Source organism: Onychostruthus taczanowskii, unplaced genomic scaffold (genome assembly GCF_017590055.1).
Source record: "Onychostruthus taczanowskii isolate IOZ18803 unplaced genomic scaffold, ASM1759005v1 scaffold6, whole genome shotgun sequence".
NCBI classification, from domain to species: Eukaryota; Metazoa; Chordata; class Aves; order Passeriformes; family Passeridae; genus Onychostruthus; species Onychostruthus taczanowskii.
Genome location: NW_024503679.1, coordinates 5,478,166 through 5,499,557, shown reverse-complemented (window position 1 = coordinate 5,499,557; position 21,392 = coordinate 5,478,166).

Sequence of the window (21,392 nt, the reverse complement as noted above, 5' to 3'; positions counted from 1 at the left end):
TTAAACAAGTGAGCCAGACTCACAGGTTACATTGTGGTGGTCAAAATGGTCCACAGCCTTCCAAAGCTATGTTTATGCTCCATATCTCACTATCAATCAATTGTTCTATAAGAAATATTTCTTTTCTTTTTTTTTTTTTTTTTTTTTGTCTCTGAGCCTTTGGTGTGAAGCCTTCCAAGTATAAGCCTGTTATTGCTGGGTTTGAGCATCAGGCCCAAAACAAAAATTCCACAAAAGGCCAAACTTAGATCAGAGTCTGGTTTTGTGTAAAGAAGAGATTTCCTTCTCAGGCCTAGCAGTAAATATAAAAATAACATTTTTTCACAGTGTGATACTTAGCAGAAATGGGGCTGTGCTGTGTATAAGTACAGAAGAGAAGCTCACTCTCTGCTCTCCACAAGCCTTTTCCTGTTAGGAGTAACTCCCTGGTGCTCTCCTGGTGCTGGCACAGGTCTGCCACGTGCCCGTTTCCACGCTGAGCAGGGGAGTCCTGCCCTTTACACACTCACAGGTTGATAAATGGGGGCCATTTCGGCTGCCTCCCACACAACAGCTGAATTTGCCTCGTGTTTCCTACAGGCTCATGCACCTGTGCAAAATGGGCAAAGATGGTGGCAGCTCATACACAGTTTATGTGGCCACGTGTAACTGCAGCAAAGAACAAACAGATCCTTTGTGTCGACAAAGAGCTCGTGCTGGTGCTGACAGAATCAACTTGAAGATACTGAAGGAATTATTTAACTGCTAGGAGATGAACAGCTATGAGATGGACTGACTGGACATCTCCAGGGATTATCCACCAAGGACCACTACAACCATCTGCTGTAGTTCTTGTACCTAATGGTTCTGAAAACCATAATTTGATGCAGACATTTAGCTCCTGGTTAGCACTGTATAAGAAACACACCAAAAGTAATATATATGAGTTAATTTTAAGTCCCCTTACTGTAAAGAAAGACATGTGTGGAAGTTTAAGCATGTCAGAAATCACACTAGTGTTGGCAGGACCAAGATCTTTCCTGATCCCCATTTTCCAAACATCTGCCCTCGAAGAGCGCAGCAGCTGAACTGTGAGTAGGTGGGGGCTTCCTCTCTCCTTCTGCAGGCAGATTTTACTTGTCTAGAAAACTGATGTTGTTTACTAGTGCTAACAGTCATGTCTTTTCTAACTCAAGAGCACTGCAAGTCTCCTGTGCCGGACAGACATTTTCATCCGAGGATGATCTTCAACAGAGAATGAAGGAGCTGTTCTGGAGAAAGAGCTGGCTGTCTGCAGCAGGACGACCTCCACTGTGCAGTCCTGACACAGGTGGGAGCCAACTCCATTTTGCCGTGTTAATTCCAAAAGCTCTGTTTATTTTCCCTCCATTTCTGGATCTTCGGATCCAACACGTTTCCTCTCTGTGGGGAAAAGTTGTGCTTGAGTACTGTCCAACCTATTTTCCAGGATTTTCTCTGCTGTAGTTCAGCGTGGCCTTGTTTTGGTTTTTTTTCCATAATGGGTTGTGTCTGACAGTTGGGGAATACAGTGTCTCTCACTTTCAGGGAGGAATGCCTCGCTGCCCTTTCTCCAGCTGGCAGCCAGCACCGAGGGGAAGGCGCTTTTCCCTCTCTCCTGTCCATGGAGAGGGATCTGCTGCCTCTTGTCTAGCACAGGGCCAGGACCTGCACGCTCAGAGGTATGAGCCAGATAAATTATGAAATCTCACTATCTTTATCCTCAAGACAAACACGAAGCACATTCTCTGAGGATAATTGACTTTAAAGGTTCCCAAAAGCTTTAAACGCCAGTTCAGCGAACTCCATTTTGATGCATTTTTGCAACTCTCCTTCCCCAGGGATGTCTGTCTCTGTGTATCCTGAGCTATGCCCAAGACATTTCACTCTGGTTCTGTTTACTTTCTTATCTCCATTCATGTGTAGTATCTGTAAAATCAGAGTGCAATAACTAGTAATTCACCTAACAAATTTTAATGAAAACTTCAGCTTTTGTGGTTTAAATTATTAAAGAGGAAAAAAAAAAGAAAATAAAAAGAAAAAAAAACAGTTTGCCCATCTTCAAATTCACATCATCCCAGCTGACAGAAGAAAATGGTCTGTGTTCATACTGGGCAGTGAAAAGGGGGCTACTTTAACTACAATGAAAGCCTGTTTGACCAGAAATTTTCTAAGCTTTTCTGGGTCTTGCAGCATCTGTTTGGAGTGGGAGTGAGCGTTGTGTGGTGCACAGTATGGCCACTTGGCAAATAACAGGAAATGTTAAAAACGTGCTGGGGAAGTCTGAGGTAGACCCCATGATCATGAGTCCTTCTCACAAAGGAAGAGCATTAACCACCCCTCTGCCTAGTGATGGAAACAGGCTTCAGACCACTGCATGGCACCTTTGGGTGCTAATGAACAGGATATGAGCCCTTCCTCTGTGAGAACGTGGACAATCATGAGGTGCAAGACAGCAAGGCCCAGGCTCCCAGCCTGGCTATGGCTCACCAGGGCTGGTCACAGGAGGTGTGACATTCTGTATCTTGGGTAAGACACAGATCACTTGCATTCCATAAATAATGATTACCAGATTAAATTCCCAAGGTCTATCCATCTTCTTTGATGATACAGATACTTTGAGACTTCATTTCTGTAGACTGTCTTCTCTGTACAGTACAATAAATCTTGGTCTCAGTGTAATGTCAAATGGGCTCAGCTGCTGAGCTGTTAAAAATGGAGTGTGGTGCTCCCAGATACTGCATTCTTGACTTCAAGTTGGAAGAAGTCAGTAAGGTAGAAAAAGGCAGCAACTACTAGAGCCTAAGAAAATGACATAGAAGAGGACAGTGGATCATGAAAGTGGTGATTCAGACTGTCCTGTACAAAACTGATAAGTAGGAAGGAAGGGCTCTCACTGAAATAAAGTTGGTACTTGGCTGAATGAAGTTTTAAACCATTCCTTTCCCCATTTTTGGGGTTGTTGAATGTTGATGCTCTGCAGGTAGAAGCTCAGGGAAAAAAATTTTTGGTCTGACCCTTATGCAGATGCCTGATCTCGTCTTTTATGCTGACCCAGAGACTCAGAGATTCCGAGTGAATAATGGCCAAGGAGGAGAAATATATGCAAGTGACATGTAACAAAGCAATCAACTCTTCAGTCTTCCTGGGATTTCTTTCCTTTTGAGATCCAGTAGTGAACTGGAAAGGCACAAGCATTCAAAATCCAACATTGCCTACCTGCAGATTGGCTGGAGTGCAAGGAAGGGATCAGCTGCAGTTCACAGGGGCCTTGCCACCTGCACAAAATCATCACCCAAATTAGCCTGACACACTAATGCAGTGGTTCCAGGTATGTGATAGCAGGGAATGGGAGAGTACCAAATCCCCAAACAGAGCCATATGGCATGGGGACTGTGAATTTTAGCTACATTGGTTCAAGATCTGAATCCCCAGATAAACTATGGATGTCCTTAATCTTACTGATGCCTGAAGGATTTCTGGAAGATTTCCAAGTCATACAGCCTCCTGAGAAATTTGTTTGCATTTTCTCCTGTACGCAAATTGCCAAGGCAGCAATCCAGCGATACTCAAGTGCTTGTGATTATGGCATTGCCCTTTCATTCCCCATCTTGAGAGCAGGCAGCATCTTGAAAGATCAAACCCAGCCTGAAGACATATTAAGGATATTTGTTCTGAGAGAAGTTGCCCCCCCTAGAAATGGGGAAAAGGAAGATGCTCCCTGCACACTGTGACTGTAGAGCAGACAGGTAAACCCACACCACAGCAAAGCCTTCCATTTGGACCTTCTTCTTTCAAGTTTCTTCTTGACAAGGCAGAGGAGTGTCCTGTCAAAGATCAAAGCAGTCACATCTCCTCAGTACTGGTTTATGCCCATCTGGTTTTAACACTTCAGTTATTCTTGGTCAAAACTCCAGCTCTTCCCCTGCTCATCTTCTGTGTGACAGCTCCACCACTTCTGAGCACCATTTCAGAACCTTCTTTTCCACAAAATCTTTTGCCCCAGGGGCTGCTTCATGGACTCTTCCCAACCCTCGTGTCAGCAGCGCCTGCTCTCCAGCCTGGGTGGCTGCTGAAGGCATCAGTGCCTCGCCTGGGAGCGCTGCTATCAGTGCCTCGTCAGGACGCAGCAGGAAACGTCTGGCCTCCGCTCCACCACCATCTGCTGAAACCAGGCCTCCTCTGGCGGGAGTCCAACACAAAGTAAACAGAGTTTCACAGCCAGATTTCCAACAGCAAAATAACTGAGAAATATGGCTCACTGCTTCTGGTTTTTGAATCCAAAACACTGAAGTTCCTAGAAGCAAAAATCCTTTATGGATCTTAAGACTTCTTGGTTGCCAAATGGATCCATTGCAACTAACACTATGGAGAAAGTGCAGTGATGTAGCAATTTTAGTTAGTTACACCTAATTAGTTCGATGTATGCATTTGATAATTTTTAAGATGATTTCTTTTTCAAGATCAGTGATGCAGAAAAATAAATTTGTTAAACTGCAGATTTCAGCTTGCAATATTTGTTTGTATGGGTAACAGTAGAGAAGAATTCTGAGTCTTGCTACTGTACAACATTTTTCATGGTATAGGAGACAGAGAAGGACTCAATGAAGTGTGAAAGATTTTTTAAAAGAACAGATTGCCATGTCTCTTAAAATAGGTCAAGTTTTTGGCCTACTTTCCTTTAAAGTATCCCTCAAAGCAATGGGGTTGGAATATCCATGACAGTGCCATTGCTTTTTTTTTGTTTTTAGCCATGTCTATGTGTGGCCCTAGTTGTAAGGCAGAAATATTCCAGTGTAAAACGATAATGGCAGACAAAGACCACGTGTCTCCAGGAGCATTTGTGAACAAGTTACACTGAACTATAACATTTCAGCAGTGGCTGCATTTCATCCTTGTTTGTAATGTTATTTGTAACATGTCACTGAGAAAAAGCAAACTATTAAATAAGGTGATGGCCAGTGAAGACAAAACCTGCAGACAGAAACCTGTCAAACCTAATTTATTAACTCTCCAAATTTCAGGAGGGCTTGCACTGTTGTTTGCTTTCCATCATTAAATTAATTAAATCGATTGTTTAACTTGATTTAAGTAGAAAGGAGAACTATAATAATGACAGGTAGACTGAAGATACACAAGATAGCACTTGTAAGAACAAACCAAGGCCACCTATGTTGAATGAAGAAAAAACACAACAGTCAGCTGTCAAAACAAAAAGAATCTGTATGTGTACATTTAAATTTTGAAAACGGATGTTCAAGATATTTAAAGAGGGAGGAAATTCTGCATGCAATATTAATTAATAGGGAATAAATACCATCTGTCTTCTTTTTACAGAGCAGTCTGGTGCATATTTTTATGGCTGCATCTTTGCTCTAAGAACATAACAGGTATAATACGCATGTATTTATTATGTTACATAGATGTAATTAGTCTGCATAATACACATACCAGTAATTGCAGTTGGCCATAGTGCAGCTATATGGAATGAGGCAGGACATGAGGAGGATTTCCTCTACCACAGCGGCTTGGGAAAAGGCCAGGTACAAATCAAGAGTGGTTGTGTTTGGAGACTACAAGGACAGGACTTGCCACTTTAACTGCTCTCTCCTGAGGCTGAGGTGGGTGCCCAGCACATCCCTGCTAAGATGCAGGTTCTTCTCCCCATTAAGCTGACCTATAAGGGACAGCGCCCTTCATGCACACTCTGTACCAGAATGTACCTTGTTGTGGTGAAACTCTGCACTGACCTATTGCACAGCCAATAATAAACATCATTGCCTTACAGTGTTTGCAGTAATAAACACACTGAAGAGCTTGTCAGTGCACACTTTGGGAAAGAAGTACAGTCTGGAACAACAGGGCCTGTGAACACATTTGGAATACAAATTTTTTGCAGGCTGTGTACTTCACTATGAAAACTGTTTGTGATTCCAGTTAAGCTGTGAGCAAAGGCAATGCAAAGCCCTGGTTGGTATTTGTCTCATAACGTAGAAAGATAAATCAGCCTTTAACAACAGTTTTAAGAACACCTTTCTTTTAATAATTACCATTATTTTGCACTGAGATATGTAGTTGTAACCACCATCATGAGTGGAACCTTTGCTTTGTACCTGATCCTACTCTACATCCTTTGCTGAGCAACCAGTGTGAGGTGTTACACACATGCCTTTGTGTGCACAGTTTGTGACATAAAAAAGCTCAAGAAGGGGAAAGAGGAACTTTCTTTTAGCAGAATATCACAAAATGCAGGAAGAGTCATCTAGAGAACTCCTAAGGATTCTGACTTGTGAACAACTCTTTTTGCACATACTACTCCCACTACTTCCTGCGAGACAAGAATATTACACACACAGGTCTGGTGTGAGTTTTCAAACTGGCAGTTCCTCCCAATGCTGCTCATAGATCAAAATAACTTTCACTTCATAAGACCATAAATTCTTCCAATAATAATTTGAAGAATATTATTTTTGTCTGCTACACTCTAAATGATTGACAAAGATGCTGGGCAGATTTGTGATGCATTTGATACGGAGCAGGAAAATGTTAGTGACTCTGCAATGATCACACTTCCAATAGCTGGCAAAGACTTATCTTGAAAAAAATCTCACTGAAAAGTTTTCCTCTGCATGAATATGTGACTGCAGAATTACTCATAAGGAGTGGTGGACTAAATCTCATTGATTTATAATCTGAATCAAGGTGGGAAAAAGTCATATTATCTATTTGCATGAATGTATAAGCTTCACATAGAGTTTTACTCACCAGCATAGAGCTCAGTGGAGTACAGACATTATATTCTCTTTTCAGGGTGAAATATAAGAAATGAAAGATGGTTTATTTAGGATAATTTATAAAGGTCCAGATTCTTAATGCCTTCATCTGCCTTTATAAGGCATTGTGTTGTCCTGATGTCAGCAGCACATTCAGATTCCAGGTGCAAAACAGAAGCTGTGAGTGGAATGCCTTCTGTGGAACATGCACAACAACTACACTGCGTGCTAAAGTAAGGAAACTGGCTCAGCTGTCTGAAGGACAGGACTTTATTCTGTGGGGCTAAAGCAACCTTCTGTGTGGTCAGAGCTAAGAACGTTGAAAAGAAAATGTTCATAATCCATCTGGCTGAAATCTTATCCTATCTAAGCACTAGATGTAGCTCAGAGCCAAAATTAGGCTATTGAGAGAGGTGCCAGTGAGATGGGGATGAAGCCAGAGAGCTGGTGAGAGATGCTGGTCCCTGGGCAGACCCAGCCTGGGAACGGGGTGGGAGCAGCTCCCGTGTCAGTGAGCACGGCAGTGCATGAGGCAGCAGTGCTGCTGATAGTCTCAGTACTGCTGGTCTTAGCTGTGCTCAGCAAGAAACCCAGTATCAAATCTGTTTAGATAAGAGAAGAATGGCATCCTTTATCAAGATACTTCATCAATGTCTTAATTAGCTGAACAGTTCTGTATCACTGCTCTTACAAATCAATACCACGTAGAGCCAAGAAACAGTTACCACACTATGAGGTTTCTAACATTGCTCCAACAATTCAAAAGAAAAAGAAAAAAAGGCATAAATTTTTATACAGGAGAGCACTTTATGTCCTCTGCTGTTTTTAAGTGAACCTAAGAGATGACTCACGTATTTAAATACCTTTTAAATAAATATTATGTGTGAAATTATGGAAATTTACCTAAAAGCCGTCACTTTATGACTTATATGATCTGGGAATAGGAGGAAAGCATGGGGCTTATAATTAATAAAATACTGGACTTTACTGTTTGGGATGGTGCTCAGGGTTTTTCAGCATTTTTCACCTGAACAATTTCTAGTGGAGTGGCTCAGTTTACAAACCAGTAGACTTTGCACCTGGATCTTTTCTACCACCATGCAAAAAGTAAAAAATAAATTGATAGGTCACCTTCCTAATTTGATTTTCCTGACAGAAATAATTTTCTTTCTTTCATGAAGCAAGGAACAGATCTCTTTTAGCATTTAGAAGAAAGGAAGTAGAGGCAGCTTCCCTCTGCTCATTTGCTTTAACTTTGAATTAATCACATTTTGTTCATAAAAATTTCCCATGTTGGGGTATTTCTCTGTTTGCTTTTTTCTTTGTTTCTCCCCTTTCAGTTTTTCAAAAGCCCTCTCCTCAAATTCTAGCAGAACCCAAACTCAAAAATTCTAACCGTAGTTTTAGAATATTGCTCTTTACACAATGCTGTAAGGGCCAATTAGCCCAGGAGTAAGGCTTGTCTCAGATACAGGCTGTGTTCTGCCCACACACAGGAGGTAGGAGAAATAATGTTTGGTCCTTTTATTAACTTAGCAGGCACTCAGCTTAGAGCTGTGCCTGCTCAGGCATCTAAAAACAGCTAGCACTGACCTCTGGCTTCCTGGCAGGGCTACTCCCAGAGCAGTAACTTGATATATTCACTTATGGTCACCATAACACCAGCCAAGCACATGGAAAGAAGAGCATCTTTAGAAAATACTTCAATGGGTTAAAAAAACCAGCAGGTCTCAGCTACCAAAGCCATGTCTGGGATTCTTCCCTGTGCAACACAGAGAGAGGGCTCAGTACCTTCTGGCTGTTTGCTGCTCGAAGAGGAAAAGGACGATTGTGCAGATGGCAACTTTGTGCACAGAAAATCTGTTTTCAGAATTACAGCAATTGACTAGTTTGAGTTGCTTTATTCCTCCAGCACCAAGGTAAGGGAGGGGTAGAAAGGTATCAGCTCTGCTACTGGAACACAGTTTGATTACAGAAATGTGATCAAACAGAAATGTTACAGCCCAGATTCTGCCCTCACTGTGCTGGTGCAGCTTAGAGCAGGTGAAGCAGTTGCACAGCCATGTTAAAGGACAAGCACTGTCAGGACACAGTTATAGTGCTTTATTACCAGTAATTTAACTGTCAGAAAGGAAACAATATACTGCATAAATGCCTGGTAGGTGGTTAGAAAAGATTATGTTTTTAACCTTATCCACAGTGTATTTAATCTCAAATTACAGACACAGATATAGAACACGCTGGTGTTACTTTTAAACATGCAGACTTGCCTCTCTGTAAGAGTGGGGTTTTTATTACTTTTCTTTCATTTTGAGGGATTTCTTGAATAGAAATTTTAACAATCTGAGCGCACAGTTGTCTGTTGCAAAAAATACTATTCTGCTTTTGAGCAATTTCCTCTCTTTCTGAAAGCATAGACAAATTAATGAAGGATAATCATCGCTTACTCATAAAAACAATCTGTCAATATTTACATGGTGCTCTTTCATTTCTTGGTCTTTCTTTGCTGGTCTGATACTTCAGCTAAGCCCAGTACACATCACCAAGCTCTGGATGTAATAACTTCAGAAGATGGTATTTTGAGATGCATTTGCATCTCAAATTTAGAGGAAATCCAAAGGGGGAGAGAAAAAGTGTCCTCAGCATGATTAAAAATAATTGCTGAACGAGAGGTCAGGCTATAATAGGATGGAAAAAAAATGCAAAGGAAAATAAAGCAGGTGGCCAGAACCCAAGTGGTGAGTCTGGTGAGTCGAGCTGCTATGTGCAGCAGTGAGGAGGCCTGTGGGTGCACTGGCAGCTTCCTCAGACACTGACTGTAAAACCTGAAATTGATTTATACTTCTTTTCAAATAAGATACAGCAAATCTTATTTGAAAATAGTCATGTCAGGTCCATTTTAAACTCTTCTGCTCGTCTGGGGTTTTGATATCACTCTTTAGGGGCCCAAAGAAATTCTTCTGAGAAAGAAAAGAGTTGGGCCTTGAAAACTCCCAGCTCCAACAGCTGGTGCCAGAGGCACCGTCTGGAAGAAGAGCAGTTTAAGAGCTATCAGATGGCATTTCCATCTCACTGGCATTACAGCTTCATAGTTCTGACTTATTAGGAATCAAACACAGATATTGATATCTATTTGGGCATAAATTCAACTTCTCAGACCAGCTTTTAGTGCGACAGGAGCAGCCCCACTGCTTTAGCAGAGCACTGAAGCAAGGAGGGTGAATGCTCAGGCTCCTTTTCATGGCAAGAACGTGAGCACTGCTGCTGCTTCTGAAACCTAGCTGCTGTAGTACTGCAACGAGTAACTCAGAGCAAGCATGAAACCAAAAATACTGCCACACAGACACAGCATATTTCTTTCAGGTTTTACCCAGAATTATGGTTGCTAGCTATAAAAGTCTTTCTCATCATGCTTTTTCATGCTGGGTTTTTTTTTTTTCATCATTCTTGTGAACCTGCTGCTTGGGGACTAAGCAAATAAATTTTATACGTGGAATAGTTTTATCACAACTGATTAAATGAACACTCTCTTTCTTTCTTCACATTGAAAATACCTCTCAAGATTTTTACAGTTACTGGGACTGGCAGTAATGCACAGTCAGAGAAGGCACTTGGAATACGGCATGATGGGGATGCTTTAAGGGGCAGCATACCTGAACTCCCTTACTTAACTGGTGTCTGAATCCTCCAGTTTAGGGAGCAAAAATATGACACACAGCCCCTAAACCCCATAAATGGTTCCAAATAGTTTGTTTTCCAAATATTTACAAGTAGCTTGCTTATTTTGAATTTCTGGGACACTTCTGGATGACACAATCTTACCATCAAATTATTGCCAGGTGTGCACAAGCCTCTTCCCAGAAGATCTGGCCTGGGGGTGAATAGTGTACTTGGTGCATTTGCAACACAATTACAAGGCAGAGCACAGAGCACGCATTGCCCTGCTCCCTGTTTGCCTCAATTCAGACACTCTCACTCCAGCTACTCTAGTAGAAGAAGCAGCTTTACAATTTTTCCCACAGTACACTTCCCTCCTAAAAATCTCCCACACAAGCATTCTTACTCCTGCAGCCCCACCAGTGCTAGAGTGTGTGGGAGGGTTGGCATTTTTGGTACAAGAACATTTGGACCCTCTTACAGTGTCTGCTCTGCTCCCTTGAATACATTTGCACTTAATCAGAGCAACATATGACAAAGGGTGGTCTGCTGTGAAAGGTACCCAGTGCACTTGGGCTTAATATCCCCTCATTTCATGTGGATAATGATGCTCTTTCTTCCCCCCAGATTCCCTCTTTTCCTGAAAAGTGCTGAGTGAGAAAGACTGGAAGTTCCGTCTGAGGAAACCGAAAACAATAAAAGCTCTGGTCTACTTAGGAAAAGTTCTGTAAGAGAACCAGGCTCTGTATTATTAGTACTGTTGAATATATTGTAATAAAACATGATTAAAATTGAAGCAGTTGAGTTCATTTTCAAAGAGAGGATGTGTGGAGATAAACGCTCTTCAGATAATTCTTATTAGTATTTTCACATATGTTATCCTGGTTTTCATATAAACATTGTATGATCTTATGTGGTATGTAGTCAAATAGCTGGAATCCATTAAAAGCATGCTCCAGCTGTGCAATCACTGTCCTCACAAAGATACATTTTTATATGTGGTTAATGCCAAAAAGAATCTACAGCTTCAATTATGAGAACAGCAAAATATGTTGTTTATTGTAGAAAAAAAAAAAGCATTTGCAGCAATTTAAAATATCCAGTCAACACCACATTGCTAAATCTAGATAATAGAAATCCCAGAGAAATTTGAGCTAAATCTGTCTGGATTATAGCCGTGGGATTATCTGAATGCTAAATTACTGTATATGTTTAACTCACAAACATGAGCACAGACAGTACAGGAATATGGATGACTATGCAGATTGCAATAAAACCCATCCCCAAGGGACTTTTTCATACACTAGGTAAACAACCCCTCTCAATTTATTAAGCATTCTGGATTGAATTGATGCTGTCATTTACTTTGCTGTTGCTGTGTAGAGGAATATGGTTTAACATGAACAGATTTAGCACTAGAAAAATAACAAAGGTTTTCTCTGTGCACCCTTCACAACACAGAGAGTGCAGGAATATTAATTGGCTGCTGTGTTTGTATAACTGAATTAAAGAAAATACAACTCTTGTTTAGTGTATAATCAGAAAACCAAATTACATGCAATATTGAAAGAAAAGATTAACCCTGATTGTCTTAATAAACCTTCCTTTCCCCTCCCCCCTTGTTTACACACCAGTGTTTCTGGCTTTCTGAGGATAAACAGTGAATGAACCTGGGCTGACCTGACACACAGCATCTCTCAAACTTTCCCCTTGGATGATTCACACATGTGTGAGCTGGGACCAAACAAAGCAAAGAAGAAAAATGCAGGATACTGTACAGGCTGAGCAAATTTGGAAGAGCTGAGACTGTCCAAGTGTGCCATGCCCAAGCCCCTGCTCCGCTGCAAATGCACAGCTACTGATTACAAACACACATTCCTTCCCTTGCCAGCTTAGCTCGGTTTGACAACTGCAACTGAAATTAGCTTCAGTCCTGCTCATGTGGGAATTATTGTCATTCTTATTAATCTACCCACCACCCCCAAACTAGTTTTTATTGCTCTCTGGTGCTTTATTTGCTATTTTGTCTGGCCATGCACGGCACAGCTCCGTGGCACAGGAAGCAGTCAGGAGGGCTTTCCCGGGGAAGAAGGCTAGACTGTAATTGCTGCTTCCGTGAACAGCTACCAGCTGATGTAGATATGGGCACTTTCATTTCCCTCTTTCTCATTCAAATAATATATGTACCTCTGTTAACAGATTAAATACAATTTTGGATCCTGGGAAACCATCAATGTAATCTTTTGGTCAAAGTACAAACAAGCAAAGAGATCGGTCTTAGCCAGGGAGTTCAGCTGAATCCACATTTTAAGATACACAGTTTTTGGCAGAAAACAAATTCTGAAAAGTCACCAAAACCTCACTTTTTTACTGAGAAAGAGGGATTATTATGAATAAATGCCATGGAAATTAGGCACACTAGCTGTTATTGTCAGACTGTGCGCATGTGCCAACACATTGCAGTGTCAGCACTCTCTGGTGTTTGAGATAATGAAATGCCCGTTCCATTCTTCAGTTTTTCTCCCTCCACCAAAGGAGCAGTTTCTCACTATTTCTGCCACTATTTTGTCTGCTTTAGTGATGAATGTCTGAACACCAGCTGACCTACAACACAAAAGTTTGGTTGTGACATGAACTGTCTGTGGACTAAAGCTCTCATGAAGCTGAACCTGTGGTGGCAACAATGAGATATTTTAAGAGTAAAAGCTTAAAGTCAGACACAAATACCACAGCGTGAGTGCAAAGCTGAGTTAATGTGCTCAGGTCTACCCTGTGTCAATGACTGCCATATGCATTACAATATGCATTGCAACTCCAGACCACACAGCACCAGTCCCAAAGTGGGTCTCTGCATCTTAGTCTCTGCCAGAAAAATTACACAGAGTTTGAGAAATAGATAAGGCAAGTGAAGGAGTGCAAGTAGAAAACAGTTAACATGAACACTTTTAAAAATGGAGCTAAACTCATGTAAAAAAGTAAAAAGAACTTGAAAAGAGAAAGTACTGTTTCATACCATGTTACCAACTCAAAGAATTTTACCAACTGAAACATTAGGAACAGATTTAAAGCAAAAGGAGAAATATTTTTTAATTTCAAACAGTACAGCATAGCCACAGTTAAAATAATAAAACAGGGTACCTCATATTACTTGCTGAACTAGGTATGCTTCTCAAATCTCTTACATATCCACTACAAAATTTGTTCTACTGTAGCCCAATTTAAACTATCTCCCTCTGCCAGGAGAAACCAAACTTTAAAGGCAAGCACTAACTCAACTAGCATGGCTTCCTGGAAGAATAAACATTTTTATTAGCATGAGCAGTATTGCAGAAGATGGATCAATTTCCAGTCAAAAAGAGATGAAACAAATCTGATCAGCAACCTAGTTAGCTCACATGCTTATTACTATATATGAGCTTAACCACTTTTCTAAAACAGAGTTCCAACATTAGAATGAATCTCCAACAAAACTGAAATCTTTGTTAGATGAGAGCTACAAAAATATTACACAAATTGGGAAAAATATGTTTTCAGATTTACACAAATATTGCTTTCTTCAGCACGGCCCCTTCAGGTGGACAACTGCCCTTGTCACTTGAGTAGCTTTGTCAGACTCCTCTGACACAAACCTGGGTGCTGCTCTGTCAAACACTGAATGCTCAGAAACACAAGTGCCTGGCACTTATCAAAAAGTTGTTCAACACAGACCAGAAAAGAGAAAGCTAATTTTCATTTCCTATTGGACAGCTGACCACATAAGGAAAAACACAATTATACATAGCATGAAATAACATTATGTGCAGCTTCATGGTTAATGTCAACACAGTTGGAAAGGCTGGAAAATAAACCCAAGCTTTAGTGGAGGTGGTTTCTCTGCTACACGTCAGCACGTGGTCATGGTGCCAGAGGAGCACAGGGAGAGGATGCATGATTGCTGTTCATGCTGTACTACTTCAAATCAAAAAAGGAAAAATGAACTTATTTACACTGACATTACCTGCTTTGTTCCTCTTTCACAAGCAATACATTACAAAGATTTTTGAAGTCCTTAATTTTCCATTGTGTGCTGGTGAAGTGATTTCTTCTCTTCATGAGTTTGATTTGAAAGAGTCATCAGGCAAACCTCCACTAACTCTGCTCACTGCTACTCACAACTCATGTGCTCAACTCTTAACAGCTCTCTTTGCTGTCCCAGCCTGGCTTTGGAGACCCTTTATTTAGATCACTCACTAAGGCTAAATGAGCTCTGACAACCCTTTCTGGGGATCTGTCTTCCTTTTGCTCAGTTCTAGTGGTCTCTAGCATCATCTCCCAAATCAGCCAAAGCTCCTTCTCTGATTTCCTCTGCACATGGGACAGACAGTGTTGTACTGTGCCCCAGGCCAGTGAATGAAGCACAACACAGGAGTTATTCAAGCCTACTGCAGAATTGTTAGCAAGAGAACAGAAACCAGGGATGCTGTGAGCAAACCCCTGAGAGAACTGTCTGAGATAGTGTCTCAGCAACTCCTCTGCTAAGTTGGGTTGTTACAAAATATTAAGGTGATTTTATTGTATTCAGTATCTCCTTAACCTGATTTTAGTTTAAAATTACTCCACTTCTACTTGAACTAATCTTCTAATATTTAAAAAGAGGAGAAAGATTTATAAATAACTTCATCAACTTTCCATGAGCAGCATCACACATAATTTTAACTAGCTAGTTCTAGGGAAAGTCTTGATGTTTGTTGTCACTGAACTCATTAAAATTCAGGTCAGAGATAATGACTTCCTCTACAAACAGTGCCTTTACAGTGAGTACAGTAGCTTTTCATGTATCAGCTGAGTGAGGTTTTAGTGCACTTTTGGACTAATTTTGCACTAAGGCTATCTTCTGCAATACAGCTGTTAGTTCAGCCTGGTTAAGAAATGATAGGCAGTTGATCTTCACAGAAGTGAAGTCACTGTTCTGGAGGTATCAGTTTATGACACTCTCAGTCCAGCATTTATTATTTTAAGTTTTAATTCTACTTAAGTATCTTTTAAGAATCAATTTACAATGAAAAGAATGACTACAGAATTATGCTTATAACCACAGCTGTTTAAAATGCATTAAAAATTATTAAATGCAACTTAACACTAAATGTTAAAGGCCAATTTTTCAGTTTATTGATATGATCAATCATTTTACAATCAATATTTTCACTCTTCAAGTTATCTCTTTACAGTAAGAATTCAACTTTTCTTTGATATCAAACAGTTGCTTTTATCTACATCCCACTTGCTGCTTTTTATGCAGTGGCATGATCTTGCAAAATCTGAGCTGCCAACACTGAAGAAGAATGTCCAAATCTAAGTAAACAAAATAGCTGTTCTAGTGGATCTTTTCCTTTTGATCAGGTTTTACAGAAAAGAAGCCACAACCTAGTCTCTGAATTTCAACACTTTTGGAGTGCTTCTTTTACTCAGGACACCAAAAGGTGTAAGAACTGAAATCATTCAAAATTCTGCCAGTTTTTGATTCCCTCCTACCTTATTAAATAAAGGTTCAGAACATTTGAACACAAATATTCACTTAATAATGCTAATAAACCAACTGACAATAAATTTTAAAGGACTGAAGAGTCCTTTATCTGTCACTACATTGCTTGTGTATCTGTCCTAAAGCACTCAATAAATATACAACACTGACATTAAGTAGGGATTAATCTCTGCTTGAGAAAGAAAATAGTAAGGTGTGATGGGATGGAAGTAAGGTTGCATTTTATTTGCAAATGCAATTAATATACTTTGTTTTATGTACTTGTTTTTATTAGGGATTTGAACTCTTAAGTCCTTTGGGTTGTGGTTGGTTTTTTTGGATGGTTTTTTTGTTTGTTTGTTGTTGGTTGTGGTTTTTTTTTTTTGGTTGGTTGGTTGGTTGGTTGGTTGGTTGGTTGGTTGGTTGGTTGGTTTTTTTTTTTGGATTTTTTTTTGATTGTTTGTTGTTGGTTGTGGGGTTTTGTTTGATTGTTTGTTTGTTTGAGGTTTTTTTAACAGAAGACTTTCTCCATTAAATATTACCTCAGGAGGTACAAATCCTGGGAAAACCTTAGCTGCAATATGGGAAAAAAAACAAACCACTTTGAGCAAAATCCTTAAAGTCAGAAGGGCCTAGCCTGGGAATTGAGCTCAGTGTTCAGTCTGGGGTTATTTTTGCCATAGATAGTTTCTTCACAGGACAGATGTTTCCCTGTGCCTGAATGTCCCACAATAGTTATGCTGCAATCCTACCTCTGCATTCCATCTCACAAAGCAATTCCATTAGAGGAATCCTTCACTAAGTCTGGCTGCTGAGATGGTAACTTCACAAGTTTATGAACACATCCAATAGATGTACCTTCCAAAAGACCCAGTCCAATTTGTGTTCATGTATAGAACACAAAGCCTCTGTGTTGTTCCTGGTGACTGTGCTCACATCAGAGATGTTCCCTAATGCTGTACTTGGATCTTGAACCTGAGGGACTCCTCAGAGTGCTCTGGGGCATCTGTAGCAAGAGCTGACTTCAATAGAAATTATGGGGCTCAGCATGCCTAAAAACTAGGCCTTGTATTTTTAAAAGCTATCAAACATTCTGTTGTTAAAATAACATCTCTTTTTAGTGTAGCAGTACAACAAAAAGAAACCCCCTAAGAATTTCTGCTGGCTCTGCAAAAACAACAATTGCTGTCGGCATTTGTTTATGAAAACAGGCAAAAGATAACAAACCAGCGTTCTCCCCCAGCTGACAGGGAGCTACACATCTTTTTCTCCAGCTAGTGAAAAAGCTGCTACCTCCCCTAAGCCAAAATAACTTTTCAGTGCAGTTTAATACACAAACAAGTCATGTCTGCTCATATTGGGAGTCTACACAGGACCACAGAGCTTGACTTTGAATTTCTTTTCTTACACTGGCACAAGTTTCTCACAGAGAGCAGGCGTTATCAGGGAAGCCAAGGGCTGAACTGGCACTACAGACTCAATGAGCATTTCTTTTATCAAGCAACACAGTATACACAAAAACATGTGTCATTCTAGTTTAAGGCCAACATTGAATGCTAACATTAGCACACTGAAAATGTTAGAACTTGTTTATACTTGATGCGTAATATTAATTTGCTTGGCCATAGCTCACTATGGTCACTGAATATTTCAGAATATTTCACTGAATGAAAAATTAATCAAAATATCCAATTTGATAGTAAAGGCCAGATCTGTTGTAGTGCTGTCAACACAGCAAAGTAACTTTGAAAGCCTTCACCTGCATTCACCCTTGATATATGCACTGCAATATACAAAGTGACAAATCCCATGAAAGCAACAGTATAAAATGTTTTTTTCCAAATGAATTTTAGGCTGTGCAGCAGAACATAATCTTCCAAGTAAAGAGGAACTGGATACAAGTGATGACACAGCTATGCAGATAAAATATTCATGATGAGCACAAGAGCATTTGGCTCTTTCAGGCTCTGGAGTTTTGGTTCTAAATACCCAGTTGGATTTCTTACAGACAATGGCAGGGACAGGAACAATAAACACAGCCCAGCAATGAAGGCTGGAATGAACAGGAATGGAGAGATTTGAACTTGCTCCTGTTGTAACTGCAGGGCCCTCCATCTAGGTGACAAGATAGTTTCTTTTTCCAAATCTGCCCTGTTAATTGAAAACCTCTCTGTTGAAAATGAGTGAGTTTTTCAAAAGCACCTTGGTAGCTGTCTTTAAGTCAGGTGGAGTTGTCTTCCTTAGACAGAGATCTAACACATAAAGTAACAGACTTTTGGAATCCCAGTGATCAAATATAGTCGGAAATATTCAGTTTAATTTTATTGCTAGTTTGCAATAAATAACATTAAATTAGTGGAGGAGGAGTCACTCATTTGTTTCAACTTATGTAGCCTTTGTTTCAAAGAGGACAAAGAAAGTACCTCATTTAGGGAAAAACTGTATACTTCCAGAGCAGACCAATGAACATCTAACAAAACTATCTGGCAGGAGGGTCTAAGTAGATTTTGGTCCATAAGTGACATGAAAAATTCTTTCCTTTTTTTCTATGTAACACATGACAGTACTTGAGGCAGGAAATGGCATAAGATTTCCATTTGCAGTGAAATGAAAGGTCACTCTGTAGCTTTGTTAAGAGGCTCGGAAAAGCCTTAGTGTGTGCTGCAGCAGCCCTCTGAGGGCACCAGAGAGGGTACCTACCTCCATTTGAAAGGTTGCCTCTTACACAGTAGGAGGAATTTCCATCATCAGTGAAAGATATTTCTCCTTTACTTTGACACTGCCATGTTCTCAAACCCTCTGAACCTCTACACTGGAGGACCACATACTTTTTAAAAATTTTCAGTGTGGCAGACCATCTCATTGATAAACTAACTTCTCTGTTTTTTCCAAAAATGCCAACTACCACTAAAACAAAAAAATATACAATTGTCATAACAACCTGGTAATATTACAGTGGCCACTTTGAAGAGTGGTCTAAAGAGTATTTGCCAAACCTTTTGATCCCTAGTAATCAGAACAGAAGTGCCCAAAATCCAGAGATTAAAGGATTAGGCCTCAAGAAAGACTTGTGGTATTTCAAGAAAATGTGACTGATGCTCACCACTTATTTTTTACAGTGCTGATGAGATTTAGTGTTTAAGGTCCTTTCCTGTTCAGACATAAAAGCTGCTGTAATCAGAGTATTACTAGGGAAAACTACTCTGGTTGGGGATTCAATATGTTTAAATTGTTGAGCCAAGGTTATTGTTTGGATTAGGTTAGGAAGGATGACACTGAAATAAGTAAGCCCCAATAGTGCAGTGAAGCAGAGAAGAACAAAGAAAAATGTTTATATTTGTAAACAGGAATCTGGATAGCACAAGTATGCTGGTTATAGCTATGTAAAAAATAACATAGGCCAGCCTAGAAACTAGGTTTTGTAAATGTCTACACAACTGCTACAAACAGGAAAAAATATTTCCATGGCACTGAAATCTATACGAAAACAAAACTGGAGACACTGGAGATGGAAGAGACTTAATAGGTCAACCTGCCCACCTCCCAGCTCTGTTGTCCCTCAAAATCTGTGTACCTGGCTCTCACACACCTCTCTGACTTCTGCCACGCAAAGCTCGGCACTCATCACTGACATCCGTCAGGGTCATCCTGCCAGGAAACAAAAGATACCAGGGTACAGTGGTGCTAAACCAGCTTAGGATGTCTGTCAGAAAGGGCTAAAGGACTTGCACACACCTCATTTATTCAAACAGCAGCTTTTTCACAGGATATCCATGGCTATGAATAATACTCGGTCCTCTTCATATTTTAGGGAGCCATTAGAGATGCATGAGAAAACATCAGCACAAAAATACCTTCCAATATACAATAATGCCATTTCAAACACCATTGGATTATTATCACTGATTAGAGGAAAATATCCAACAGCTGTCTGGGGAATTCCCTCAATGTCTGGATTATTGATTTAATAGCTACATATTGTCTAGATCCTACCATTCCACTAATGCCTGAAAATGCTGTACACGAGTTTGGTTTTGCTTTTTTTCCCTGTGATTGTACAATAATAATGTATTTTAGTATGATTTTTAGGTGAATTCAAGATTAGCTATAATACACTCCACACAACAGAAATATGAAATAGCAATTTTTATCTTTTAAAGTAAAAAACAAGATGAGTATTTAAAGCTAACAAAAAACAAACAAACAACCTCCCCAAAAAAAACCCCAACCAAAACAAAACCAAAATCACCAACCCATCCAGGTTTCCAGAAATCTGCTAAAAGTATTAAATTCCACTTAAAATTAATTCCAAAATTTTTCTCTTCCCTCTCTACCCTCCAGGAAATTGAACTAGAAAAAGGAAGGAGAAATTTAAGGTAGGGAAACTATTCAAGTGTGAAGTGGCTGTAATGACTACAGTTGCTTAGCTTACAGTGCTACGCCTTGGATTTAAGTCTGACATGCTCTCTGGCACATTCAGAATAAATAAGTAAACAAACAACGGCCTGCTAGCTTGGCATGATTTGGCTTCGCGAGTGAGCGCTGCAGTCAGCCCGTCTCCGGCCGCCTTGCTGAGCCCGCCCGGGGTTGGCGCGGCGGGCGCTGCCCCTGCACCCCCGCTCGCAGGGGGTGCTGCGGGAGCCGCTCCCGCTGAGCACGGGCCGGCAGCGGTGCCGTGGGGCAGCGGTGCCGTGGGGCAGCGGTGCCGTGGGGCAGCCCTGCGGCAGCACACACAGCACACAGCCCGCAAACAGGGCTGCTCTGAGGGCCGCGCCATGGCCGGGCCTGAGGCAGGGAAGGCGCTGCGGGAAACTGCCCCGCCGCGGCTGCGGGACCGCGGCACGGCCGTGGAGGCAGTGACAGTGGGCCCGGGCAAACAAACTTCTGACACGAAAGCGTGAACACTTTGAGTCATACTGCCTTGGTGAAGCATCCCTCTTTCCGAGGATGGAGCCCCAGCGCTCAGCTGCAAGTCCTATGGAAGACCTTTTCTTCTAGAGGTGGAATCAGCAGATGTGGAAATGGGAGAGGCCTGTAGTGACAGCAGGTTAATCAAATGCAGCTCTATCACATACCAAACACAATATATAGCTCTTAACATGACTCTTGGTCTAAAAATTGTAAGCATTTGTGGCATTTATGTGTGCTATTTATTTGTTTACGATGGGCCCTACAATAAAAAAATCCCAAAAACCCAAAAAGCTTGAGCCAGCGTATCAGCTGTTATCTCTTTGGCCTGATACATTTGCAATAATTTTTATGGAAGAAAAACACTGTGCCAAACCACTACTGTCCTCTGTTTCTGACAAGTAATGTGATATACAATGAAATCCTGTCCCTGTTGATAGTTTTCTAGGTCTCTACCAAACATCACAGCTTTTATGAAGAGAGAGGAAAATTCTGTATAATGAATCTTTAAGCAAATAAGAAGATATTATGAACAAAAAATGTGTCTAAAAGCATGA